We start from the raw sequence: 12,998 nt of genomic DNA, 5'->3' as shown, positions 1-12,998 counted from the left end.
CTTCAAATTAGATGTGCGCTCTTATCTATATATATATAATATATATATATATGTATATATCTATATATATGTATATGTAAAGTGTGAGAATGAGCTAGTATTGTTAATATTTTATTAATTATGTGAATTATATATGATGTCATATATCAATATTAATTTGAAATTATTTTTATTGTTTAGAATCAATTATTAAGTGTGCCTGTGCTTTCACTCATTGAACGATGCTGTCCTTGGTTTTTCAAAACAAAAAATCTTCCATGCATTGCCGTCTTCTTCGTCCTTTTCTTCTTATTTACAGTGTTTTAATATTCGTTCCAAGGCTCACAAGACACCAACACATACAAGAATCTCACTCAGCAAACCAAACTCCTTACGCAAATTCCAGTAAACAACCCCCCGGTCTCTCTCTCTCTCTCTTCTCTCTCTCTGGGTTTCAGAGAAACCAAAACTAATCTTCAGGGTAACAGCACCAAGATCAAAAAGATCACCCCTTTATTTGGGGTATTGGAATTTTGAGTTCTAAAACAATGGTGGGTATATTCTCAAGGTTCTCTGTCGGAAGAAGTATTCATCGACGCACTCAAAGCGCCCTCGTAAGAGTTTCTCTCTCCTCTCAATATTTCCTCAATTCCACGATTTGTTCATGTTTCAGTTAATAACGCAGTAGCCTTCTTCTGACTATTCTAATTCGTTGAAGAGGTTATTGTTACTCCCTGTTTGATTTTTTGCCGTTAGAATTTGCAGCTTTTTGTGAGTGTTTAATACCAAAGAATACGATATTAGTATGCTTCTGTTTTGCAAATGGATTTGTTCTGATCGTTTGACTTGCTTGTATTGTACTGGGTCCAAAGTTTTTGATGCATTTTTACACATACTTTGAATGATTTTTATGAAAGTAGTGACTATTATTATCTATTAGTTCATCTTCTTGATTCTGTATACTAGATATAGCTTTATGTTATTTTCGACATTAGAATTTAGTTATGTACCTGTATTTTTTTTACTGTGCAGGATCAGAGGGAAATGTTACCTCCAATTTCAGAGGTTGCCATTTCAACAGGTTCTGTCACTGCAGGTTCTCATGGAATTGAAGTAGCGGTAGAGTTCAAGCCTGTTGAACACCCAATTGAACCCTTTGATAATGACAGACCAATTCAGTGTCCGTTGCCTGAACCTTCAATTCTTCACGTAAGATGAATATCCTTGTTTGTTTTGATCATGATGTTTCTTTTTTTCTACACCGAAGCACAGATTCAGTCTACCTTATGTTTTTACTTACCTAAATCTTAAGTCAAATCCCGCAACTAAGTTATTGATTACTTAGACTTGATCTATCAAAGATAGGTAGACCAACAAAGATAAACCGGCTAATCTGAATCTGGAGCTGGACCATGAATTGCATCTCTGGGATGCTGATTGCTGATATTCTTTTATAGTCACAGCATATTCAAAGACACACAAACCCTATACACAATTGGTCTTTTGTGTTATTATTTCTCTTAATCCAAAAACTACATGACTGATCTAATTTGTTAACTTTATAGTTTTCTGTTGTCTATGTGCTCTCAGGAACCCTCTATTTTAACAAAAAGACATTGTTGAGTGAAACTGGATCTTAACATCTTTACTTTATCTATTCACTCAAGAGTCTATCTTGTTTTATTGGAATCCCTGACACTATGAGGCAGAACTGTTAGATTTTACCATTTAGGATTCTGAAATCTAGATGCTCATTGACTAGGATGGAAGAATATGGAAAGAGAGAGAGCATCAGCAACGTCCACGAGGAGAAGATCTGACTTGCCAGTTATGAAGGAGGGGGTAACCCTAGAATCTGAGATTGCAGGGTCAAGGTTACGGACATCTCAACCTAAACGAATGATTCTACCTTCTATGAGTGCCCCTGAACATGACATTTTAAAACTTCTTGAAGAGTTGTAATGCTTCAGGGATCTAAGGTACTGTTTCTCAGTTTCTGTTGTGAAAATCATGTTCTGAATTTCACGCTCAGAAACATGGAGCTTTGAGGGCCATGATCAGGACTTTTTACTTTCAAGTATTGTAAATAGGATCGATCCCAACTTCTGTTGCGCTCTTTAGTATATTGTCTATGTTCTTGATGCATAATAGAAAGTGCAGTGACCCTAGTCAAGGGTGAAATTTATCGAATGTTTTAAGCCATCGTGCATACCGTTGTGTCAGAATCAGAATGAAAGGAATAAAGATATGATGAGTTGACGATCATGGCATTGCCTATATTCAATTAGCTTTTGTTCATTCTTCCCATCATTCTCAAGTAGAGCCTTTGAAGATCACTAAATTCTAAGTGTTGTTCTGAATCAATTTCATGAAGTAATGGTAGTCTTCTTACTGTGGCTGTGGATTCTGACAAACAGCTTCTCTCACTTCTCAATCCCATCATGAAACGATTGTCCTGAAACTAAGCATGGACCAAAATGATGAGAACCAATTCAGCTCACACAGCATCCCCTGGGCTTTGTTTATGGTTTTAAGATTAAAAAACAAATGATCTGATCTAAATTTGGATCCTCTAAAGCTCTCAGGAATTCATGGTGCGAATTTCCATGAGAGGAAAAATGAAATCGATCTGTGACAGACAGTTCAGCCAAAAAAAAAAAAAGTATACTAATTAAGTGATAAATTTCTCTGGAGTTCATTAGAGTTCATCGGTGGTGGGTTATTTGGCAGAATAATCTCTAGCTAGATACTGTCATACACTGATAATAAGGAGCCAAGTTTCTGAAAAATTTTGAGACTTTCAGAGATATGACTACGGAAAAGAAACGAACACCACGAGAATGTTTGAGGGTGAGAGCTGAAAAATTAAAAAGAAAAAAAATCTACTACTAGACAGGAAATTCAGGAGCGTGAAATGGGTATTGAACCGTTGGATTCACAAGGCGAGCCTGGGCCCACGTAAGCTTCCATGGTTCATCCATGGCTTCCTTTGCCATGTCTGCTGCAATTCCCGAGCTTGGTCTCTTGCTGCAATCATCATCACCTTGTCCTTTGAATGAACTGCTGCCAAAGAACCCAGTACAGAGATGAGAAGCACAAAGCATCTCAGTGAGGTCCTCACCATTCTGCTCTTTAATTTGCTGCTTTTTTTTTCCGCTCCCGATCTTGTGAATGAAGTTGGAGATGGAAGAGAAAGAGATTAATATATAGAGCTTTCAAGGAGAAGACTTTGCTTTTGTTCCTTATGCTGCATGTTCAATCATTCTCTTTTAGTAACTGTTTATTTTCTAATTGTGGCCTTCTCTGCTTATTATTCCTTTTCACATTTTTTTAGTTTGTCCCCATGATTTTCAGTTTCAATATCCAGACAAATATAGATGAGACCAACATTTTTCATATCATATTACTTGTTCTCATGCACGCTCTTCTGACTTCTCATATATATAATTTTTTTAAAGAAGAAGGCGAAATCGTATATTAGCTCAAAAATTTGGCCCTACACTCTATGCAAAAAGATGCAAAAGGTTGTAGCACAGAGTGAAGGTCTGAAAAATGATACGTTTTGTTTTTAATGTTACAAGAAGATTTTTTTTAAAAAAAATAAATATACTGTTTATAATTCGTAAATAGTGTAAAAACTAGATTTTATGTGTATCAGTGTATGATTGATGGTGGGTGGGCTTTAGTTGTTAGATGAGGTTGGTTTTGTCGGGTGGGATATGAATTGCGGCAATCAATACATCGTACACGTAAGAAAAGAAGTGAAACGAAAAGAATTAAATTCTATCTGACATTTATTCTTTGTTTATGTATCTTATATTTTTTATCTTTAGGTTCATGAATGTAAAATTCCCTACATATTTATTAATTATTTTCTATAACATTTGATGGAAAACAAACAAATATTAATTTCCAAAAGAAATAAATATAAACTAGTTAAAATGTAAATATTTTAAATACAATAGCCAATATCCAGGTGACAACAGTAATGTAAAATAAGGGGTGTGTGTAGATGAAAATTTTTTATTGATTACTCTTTTTTATTCAAATTAAGGCCATAGTTAATCATATTTCTAAAGTGTGTTTTATTTAAAGTGTTACATACCTGATGTCTGGCTGTTTTGTTACTTTTCCAAAATTGTCCTTTGTATACTTTGTACAACTTTTGATTAATGAAATTTTTCTCAATTGAGGGGGGGGGGGACCGTGGGTGGAAAATTTAGGGTTTAAAGTTTCAACTCTTTCAACGCATTGAAAAATTAAAACTTAGATCTATTATATACCTTTTTATTTTTTCTTTTACCCACCCTCGTAATTACAACATTAAAAAAGTTTTAAAAACTATAATAGTGGCCAGGCAAGGAACCATGAGCAATATCAGCTATTTCATTTTTATATGGTGCCATGTAGATCGCATTTTATTATTAAAAAAAAAAAAACACGAGAAAGGCATGCGCTGAATCATTACGACTGAAGGAAAACAGATTGCTTTCACTTTATTTAATTACACTGTAAATAAAATTTTTTAACAAAAACTGTAAATACCACTATTATTTTTTCGGCCAAATGTGAATATTACCGTCTACTACTTCTTAAACTAGATTTTACACCCCCATGATGCGCCGAAATGATTACAAATATGAATAATAAAAGCTAAATAAGTAGGTGTGAATAGGAATTGTAAAAATAATTACAAATAAATAACCAGAATAGTAAAAAACGATTGCATTTTTATTTCATGTGTTTAGTGATTAAAAGATAGAAAAAACCTACTCTTTATTTCAAAAAAAAAAAAATTACTGTAAATCTGTGCTTACCGTAGCAATTAGCAAACCACCCAACTTTTACAGATAAAAGTGATTGATAAATGACACTTCCTGTGTTAAAAAAATATAAATATTTTAAGCAAATCACACTTCTATTAAAGCAATTAATTGTTTTCAAATTAATATAATATTTTTATATTTACTCTTATTTAATAAGATATTTTACTTTAAAATAAATATAAAGTAATTTGTTTATTAAGAAAACTTTTAAAAATGGTACATTAGTTATACTTTAAAATATTAAAAATATCTTATATTTTTTAATATTTAAATTTTTAAAAAATACTTTATATTTTTTATGATGAGGAGTAATTGATTATCTAATACAACCTGGTGAAGATCCAAAGGAAGGAAAAGACACAGGGGGGTGATATACAAGATATTGGGCCCCAGTGGGCTTGTACGGCCCAAAAGGAGGAAAACATAATCAGGCAACCAAAGTCCAAGAAGTAGTTAGAGAGAGAGAGAGAGAGAGAGAGAGAAACCGGGAATTAGTTAGAAAAAACCAAAGGACTGCGTGCGTTTCTTGGTGTTCAAGAAAGTAGAAACCAAAAGAAGATAATGGAGTTGTTTGGTAATCAATTTCATATAGATAAAAACCGAAGACCTTCAATTTGGAGCTCTTCCATTTCTCTTTGAATCGTCATGGCTGCTCTGCAATACTTGGATTTGCTGTGCTATACGAGCCCAGAGCTCTCTGATTGGTACATTTCTCTTGCAGATCTGTACCAGAAGAAGCTCTGGCACCAGCTCACTGTGAAGCTCCAGCAGTTCATTGCACTTGATGTTTTCCAGGTCTGTTCCCACTGCTGTACTTGTTTCTACACCTCGAGGCAATTTCTGCGCAAGTTTACCGTGTTTGTTTATGACGATTAGGTTTTTTTGATTCCCGGTTGTTGGTATTATGATATTATTATTGTTTTTTATCAGCACGAACTTGAAATTGGTTAGAAGAATTAAGCTGAGGCTTTGCATCAGTGTAGCATTCTGATTGGTGGAATCTGCATCAATAAAGTGTTTTTCCCCCTGTATAGCCAGCATCTAGGGCCCATAAATCTTGGAAATGAGGTGTATCATGAACTTGCTTGGAAAATTGAAATCTCTCTTGCTAAGAATTTTGAAAATGAGGTTCTGAAAACACAGATATGGACTTGTAATTTGAACGTTATTTAATTTTATTTGATTCTACCTACGTTTAATCCAGCTCTATAGAGGCCAGCCTTGTTTTTCTTATCTTCAGAAAAGGTGAATAGAATGTTTCTTTGGAATACATCCTTTGAATTCAACTCTATTTCTAAATTGAAGTGTTTGAATGGAAGCTCACACCTTTAACCACAATTTTCGTGGTTCTGTTCTTGTAAAATAGCTTCAATGAAAATTGCCCCTCCCTAATTTTCTTCTGCAGCATGGGTTAGGTGCATGTGATTGATAAGTCAAATACCAAGAATGTCAGAAGTTAATGTATGAAACGGCAGCTCTTGTCAAACCTATATAATTGTTTAAGATGATCGAGCTATCTTTATAAATTCGATGGTTGCTCCTTGTTCTTCTGATTGCTTTTATGAGAGTGGAAGACCAAATATAGTTACCATACTAATGATGAAACTGGTAACAGCTTATTACAGTTCAATTTATATCATGCACTTTTGAGATAAGGGGTGTGGTTTCTTCCTTTGCTAGATAGGCTTGTTATGAGCAAGGGATCTTCGCTGCAACCTAGTATACAGTTCTTTTCATCACATTCTTGAATGGCAATTGACTGGAAGCTGCAAGGATTGTTCAGGTTGTTGTTTGTTAAACTATGCCATATTAAGTTAGAATAGAATACATTTGATTGCTGGAAGAATCATGAGAACAAAACATTCCATCCTCATGGTAGGTTGACTTATGTAACAAGAGCCAACTTATGACAAAACTTGTGGACAACATAATGTTAACTTCATACTTTATTCAATGTCACCTTTTGATTTACTAATTCTAGCTCTAACTCTTACTTAAACGCATCCATTATATCGTATATTCTGCACAATTTCTTTCCCCCTCTTCTGATAGCATTTTTATCAACTATTATGACAGCTTCGTTTGTTTTGCACATTGTAATAATTTATAATGTATTTGTTTGACAAATTAGTCTTATTAAATTTCAGGCTGGTGATACTTTGATACCGATATATCATAGTTTTATCAAAGACTTTGACACTAAAATCAATTTTCTCAAGCTTGCTCATTTTGCTGCAATAGTTTCTCGTCTCTGAAGAAGAAGCTGCTCTCGGTTATCTTGAAGGTATCATTGAAAAGCTCCAAGCTACTACAGAGCAGCGGGTAGAAGAGCCTATTGTTTACATTAAGATGCAAATAGCGTTGTTTAAGTTTTCACAATGTGACCAAAGGGAGAGCAAAAAACTTCTAGAAGATGGAAAGAGCACAATTGACAGTATGACAGATATTAATCCACCTGTTTATTCAAGCTATTACTGTGTACCGTCTCAATATCATAAATTTATCCAGGAATTTGCTGAGTTCTACAAAATTGCTCTTCTCTATCTGGCATACACATCGGTGGAGTCTCCCTCAGATTCATTCAAGCTTGTATGTCATCTGACATGTCCTGACTGTTTTAAATTCAATTTCTTAACTCTCGTATACTTAGGTCAATATACTGCTTCTTGACTTGACTTTTGTACAATAGTTTTGGCTGTGATAGGAGATTGGAAGAGTGCGTGATGGTAGTTTCTTGATGCTGTCGCTGCGCATTCGACTACTAATGACTTCATACTTTCTAACTTCTCTTCTTCATTATCATACAATGAACTCTCAACAATCTTAATATAGTTTTTGAAGACTCTCTTTATGTTCATAGCTCAGCTATAAAGATTTTTCCAATCCTCCAGCTAAAATAATTTGGAGTAGCATAAAGAAAAAGCTGATACTTTTTTCATTTCATAAATTTTTTTCCGATTTTTTTCTATACCATACAAATTGATTGACTGTGCTGGCATTATTTTCTTCTTTAAGAGGAGGTGGAACGTGGAAGTAGAGGTCATGATGTTTCTGTTCCTATAGGTTAAATAAATTTGAGAAGTTTAAAAAGAAAGTTTATGCTTTTGCTTTTGATGATTTTTGAACTGACTTTGGTCCGTGTTTTTTAATTTTATTGGGTTTTTTTTTTTTTTGCTTCTTTGAGAAAAGTTCATGGTAGTTTAACTCATCCGTTGTTTGTTTTCTTTTTATTTTTTATATTATTAAGCATAACTTTTTTTTTTTTGGGTGGGGTTGGTTTAGGATTTGGCATTTGATTTGTCCATTTCTTCTCTACTGGGAGATAACATTTACAACTTTGGAGAGCTACTTGCACACCCTATAGCGAGTATTTTCTAAAACTTTTTGTTGTTTTTGTAAAGTTTGGGATATTCTTTTCGTTACTGGATTGCTTAATGACATGTTATATATCTTTTACAGATTAACAGTCGTCTGGGGACAAAGGCGGAATGGCTTTAGTGTATCCTTCAAGCATTCAATTCTGGGGATTTGGTTTGTTATCAACAAGGCCATGGGAGTCCATAGGCAAGTAAGACAATTGCCTAGGGCCCTCGAAAAAAGCCCTGACTACCCATAGCATGCATATATTAAACAGATGTACTTGTACCGTTATGTAATAAATGTCAAGTGAAAAAAGTCAAGCCCCAATTCTTTCCTTTCACGTTCTCAAAATAATGTATAATTATTGGGTTGGTCCGAGCCTGGCCATCAATTATTATTATTATTATTATTATTATTATTATTATTATTATTATTATTATTATTTTCCAATTCTCATTCTGGCATCATTATCTCCAATTCTCTCTCACTTTTCGTCTTCACTTTTCCACTTCCCCCCTTTTCTTGTTTCTATTCTAAAGCCTAAAGAAAGCACCAGTCATCAGACACCTTTTTTGCTACAATCTTCTTTTATATTTTTGGATCCAACCAAAGCATTGGAGCATACACTATTGAGTAGGGGCTTTGTGTTTTCATGTTATATTTTTATAACATGTATATTTTATTCCTGAAGAAAACTGATTGCGATTACTTGCAGTTGAATTTCTGATGCTCGGACAATTCCTTCAAGTGTTATTGTAGACCAAACAAAACTTTCTGTAGAGGATGTGGACCATCTCCTCGGGAAGAGCCTTTCAGTAAGTCTTGTTCAGATCTTGTAGAAAGCATTATGTGCGAGGGGGAGCATTTTTTTTTTTCCTTTTTATACATTTATATTTTGATCATCAGTAATTCATCTGAATTGATACAATTAAACTTCTTTATTTAAATAACCGTGCATAACTTTTTTATGAAATCTTTTAATGGTTATACTAATTATTGATTTAACTGCTTCTTACAAGTTCACTTTCCCCCAAGAAGCTTTAATAGGAGCTACCGAAAATCATAAGATTTTTGATTTGGTTTCGTTTGGCGGATGAGTAAACATTAATATGATGTTTGAACTATATTTTGAACTGTTTTCTTCAAAATTCTTGAACTGTTGAGTTGCAGGGTAGGACTTAATCATATATTGTTTTATGCTCAGAATGATCTTTTGCCATCTGATGGTAGTAGATTTCGTTGCTCAAATTGACTTGATAAATTGTACAGCAGTTTAAAGTTGCTTAAAGGAGCCATTGAAGCTGTGTGTCCATTTAAACATATCCAAAGGGCTTGCCCCTTCATTACTTCTATGTTATATGGATTTTCTTAAAACAAGTATTATTATTCTTTTATTCTAGCTTCAACTAGTTTTTAGAGGTTGGTTTGATAATTTGTTTGAAATTCTTATTATGGTTTTGGAGAAAATTTGTTGTTTTTCTTTACTGAGGAAGTTTTAAACTTAGCGCATACAGGCAGTTGGCAACTTCCATGCATTCCTCGAAGAGAGTAATTGGACATCTTTTTAATGTTGGTTTAATTTCTATAAGTGGGTGTACTTTCCTTTTAATTTTAGCAACATGCTATTGAAGAGGGCATCCATTTGCGTTAGGCGGTTTCTCTACCATTCATTGTTTTCTCTTCTTTTTTAAAAAATAGGCCTCTTTATGTGTGAAGCCTGTTTATCCAAAATGACACTCTGAGAATTTTTTGCAGTTTCATTTGATTGAGGGTATAATTGATCAAGTTGAGGGTACGGTGCATGTTTCTTGGGTGCAGCCAAGAGTTCTGGGGATGCTACAGATCAAATCTTTAAGGGATCGGCTAGACGTTGGCAAGGACGTAAAGCAAGCATGACATCGGCAATCATCGCTACGGAAACACATGATCTGTGGGATCATGATTTTCGATAGAAAAATGTTTTCTGCCCATTGTAACAATTTCTTAAGGGAACAGATCTGAAGCAGCCACGGAAGATGAAGAAACTTCCTTAGTCAGGGAGTACTAGAACCAACTCAAATGTTCTGTTTGGTGTTGTCTGCAGGCTGCTCCTTTTTTTTGGGTAAGAAGAAACTTCATTCACCAAGAAGTAAACAATTACAAACTGAGGGAAAAGACCCAAGAAAGAAAAGACAAAAGACTCCCTTAGGGAACCCTAGAGGGGGGGGCAAATGAAACAAGTTAAAATCACAGGGAATACTATGTGCTAACTTAGTAAGATAGTCAGCATCCCTGTTGTCATTCCTATACAAAAAGTGGATATTAACATTCCAAGATAGTCAGCAGGCTGCTCTTTAATCACTATGTGGAACAGTGGAAGGGCAGCGTCTTGTAGGCTCAAGAATTGTTGGTTCTATGGTTGCAGGTCTAGAGACATTTACGAGTTGAAAATTGTTGGTGCCAAGTGCATTTTACTTGTGCCAAGCATTCGTTGCCTTCTGTCTCTAATGTTCAGTTTAAACCTCCTGTTGGTATATGCTTCTGGATGTCAGTCCTGCTTAGAACTTGAACATGAAATTACAGAACTGCTGGCACCATTTGAAATATATGTGGTAAATTGTTATTTTAGCTGGAAAAGTGGGCCAACCTAGCTGAATCAGGTTGGGCTGAAATTCTCTCACCCCAGCCCCCCAATAATGGGTCGAGTGGCTTGGCCCACTCTCCATCATAATTTACCAATTACTATACTATTTTGTTACTGTGAATTGCCCATGATGTTTGTTTTTATAAATATAGCTCTGCCTTGAAACCTCATGTTTTTATAAGGAGGGGAAGATATCATTAATGGACGAAAATGACAAAGTTTCAGCCATAAGCCAAAGGCAATGGCAAACATAGAATCAGAGCAAAAAAGCAAATCAGCTAATCCCCTCATGCAACAGAACAAGGGGGACCAAAAACTTTAGTCGTCACTGCATGATCTCTTGCCATCGAGCCACCAGAATCCATAGGAAAGAAAACAGGCCAACAATAGCTAGCAAAGAGGTCCTATCCCTTTTAAGGGAGCAACCAAAAAGGTTAAAGAAGAGCCACCATGAGTGAACCGCAAAGCAGTGAACGCAATCATGAATGCTGACGAACCAAGCACAGTAGGAGGAAGAATAAAAAAGGTACTAACCATAAAACCTTGCCCGATGGATCAAGAGGTACTTGTCATGAGCATCACAGATTTGCCACCACCTCAAAGAGTCAATAAGAGCTACCATAAAGATAACCTCTAGTTTCTTAATCCCAAAAATGCCAGTCAGAATAGAGTAGTTGGCTCCAGATCTAACCAATCACGAGCAAAATCACCACTGAACAAGAGGTACCACAAAGAGCGCCGCCTCAAATTTGATTATTTTTGAGCCAATAAACTATAAATCCATCAACAAAACCAAACGAAAATAGGAAACAAGAAGGAAACTACTAACTAGAAATAGAGGACAGACGTCGCATCCTTTGACAGAGGACGGAGAGGGAGATGTCGTGACCAAATATTTGCACAAGACAAGATGCACTCCCATTGCCCTTGAGAGAAACCCTAGAGAGGGAGAGACCTTAAAGCCTCATGTTTAAGTTATTATAATATCATGTTGGTTCTCAATTGTAATTAGTATATTTAAGATACTAGCTTGTCAAAGAAGTTATACAAACATTGATTCCTAGTGCCCTAAATCACATGAACCTAATGCCAATTACATGCTGATAGTGGTGATTAAATATAGGGTTAAAGGATGTTTTTGCTCTTTAATTATTCACTTAAGAGTATCTAATATCTAAACTATCATGTGATGTAATTTTTTATTTAAATTTTAAAAATAATGCATTGAGTAGCTTGCTGTTAAAAAAATTAATTTTAATGGTTATTTGATTGAAAAATTACAAAAAGTGACATAAAAATTACAAAAAAATAACTCATAAAATTGCAAATAAATATCCTATAAAAAATTAATATTAATTAACTTTGTTGTTTGGTGTCTGATTTTTATTTTACCTTTGATTATCTTATAAAATTGCAAGTATCCGGGGCAATGCACAGGATGTCTGAAAGTAATTTTTTAATATAAGTCATATATAATTAATTATTATTAATGTGTGAAATAATAAAGCATAATTTAATAATTTTTAATAATCAAGAAGACGGCCTCAACTTCATATGACAGGGTGTAGAAAGTGAAGTTATGCGGCTTAACCCCTTCTTGAGAGAATTTGTAGAGCAAATTTGCAAAGAAATTTGTATGCCTTGCAAATGTGGTGATGATTATAAATTAAAATAAGACCACATAGATAGAGAATGACCAAAAAAAAAAACTTAAGAGATAATCAATATATAAATCAAAGAAAAAGAATAAGTGAAAGGTATAATAAAGAGAACATCATCACATGGGTTAGTAAAAGGCTTGTGTCATTGATCAAGAAATGAAATCTACATGCATCAAGGCTTCTTCCTACCGTAAGATGCACTTCTTCCTATAATATATAGATATGAAGGCAAATAAATTCTTAGTACCCCTCATCAATCCACTGAAAAAGAGGAGATTTATAAGTAGAATGAATAATATAAAAATTTTAAAATAACAATATATAATAGAGAAAGGCTAGGAAGATCATTGCACATGTATATCCACAATTTCATCAAGAAATTTTAAGTTGTCCTTTACAAATTGATAGTATATGGCTTATATCTCTAACAATGCGCTTGCAGTAAGAAAAATAATTGTAAAATATAATGCATCCCAAATTTTAAAATCTAAAAATAAAGAGAATATGATATTAAATAATAGAGATTCTGGGATATGTACGTTATTCCTA

General features: G+C 34.3%; 1 long non-coding RNA gene and 2 pseudogenes across 1 annotated transcript; 2 read left to right on the top strand and 1 right to left on the bottom strand.

The window, feature by feature from the left end:
- The first annotated feature begins 331 nt into the window (after positions 1-331).
- On the top strand, positions 332-2,244 carry LOC129310508 (uncharacterized; annotated as a pseudogene).
- Positions 2,245-5,450: 3,206 nt separating this feature from the next.
- Positions 5,451-10,359, top strand: LOC129310879 (26S proteasome non-ATPase regulatory subunit 13 homolog A-like; annotated as a pseudogene).
- Positions 10,360-10,958: 599 nt separating this feature from the next.
- LOC129311477 (uncharacterized) lies at positions 10,959-11,761 on the bottom strand. Its single transcript, XR_008593295.1, has 2 exons — positions 11,618-11,761; positions 10,959-11,500 (listed from the first exon to the last, which is right to left on the bottom strand). It is a non-coding gene; the product is annotated as an uncharacterized LOC129311477 (long non-coding RNA).
- Between the last annotated feature and the right edge of the window lie 1,237 nt (positions 11,762-12,998).

Source organism: Prosopis cineraria, unplaced genomic scaffold, assembly GCF_029017545.1.
Source record: "Prosopis cineraria cultivar Desert tree isolate PC_DT_omini unplaced genomic scaffold, ASM2901754v1 PC5, whole genome shotgun sequence".
NCBI lineage: Eukaryota > Viridiplantae > Streptophyta > Magnoliopsida > Fabales > Fabaceae > Prosopis > Prosopis cineraria.
Note: the sequence above shows the minus strand (reverse complement) of the source record. Positions and strands in the feature narration are given on the sequence as shown.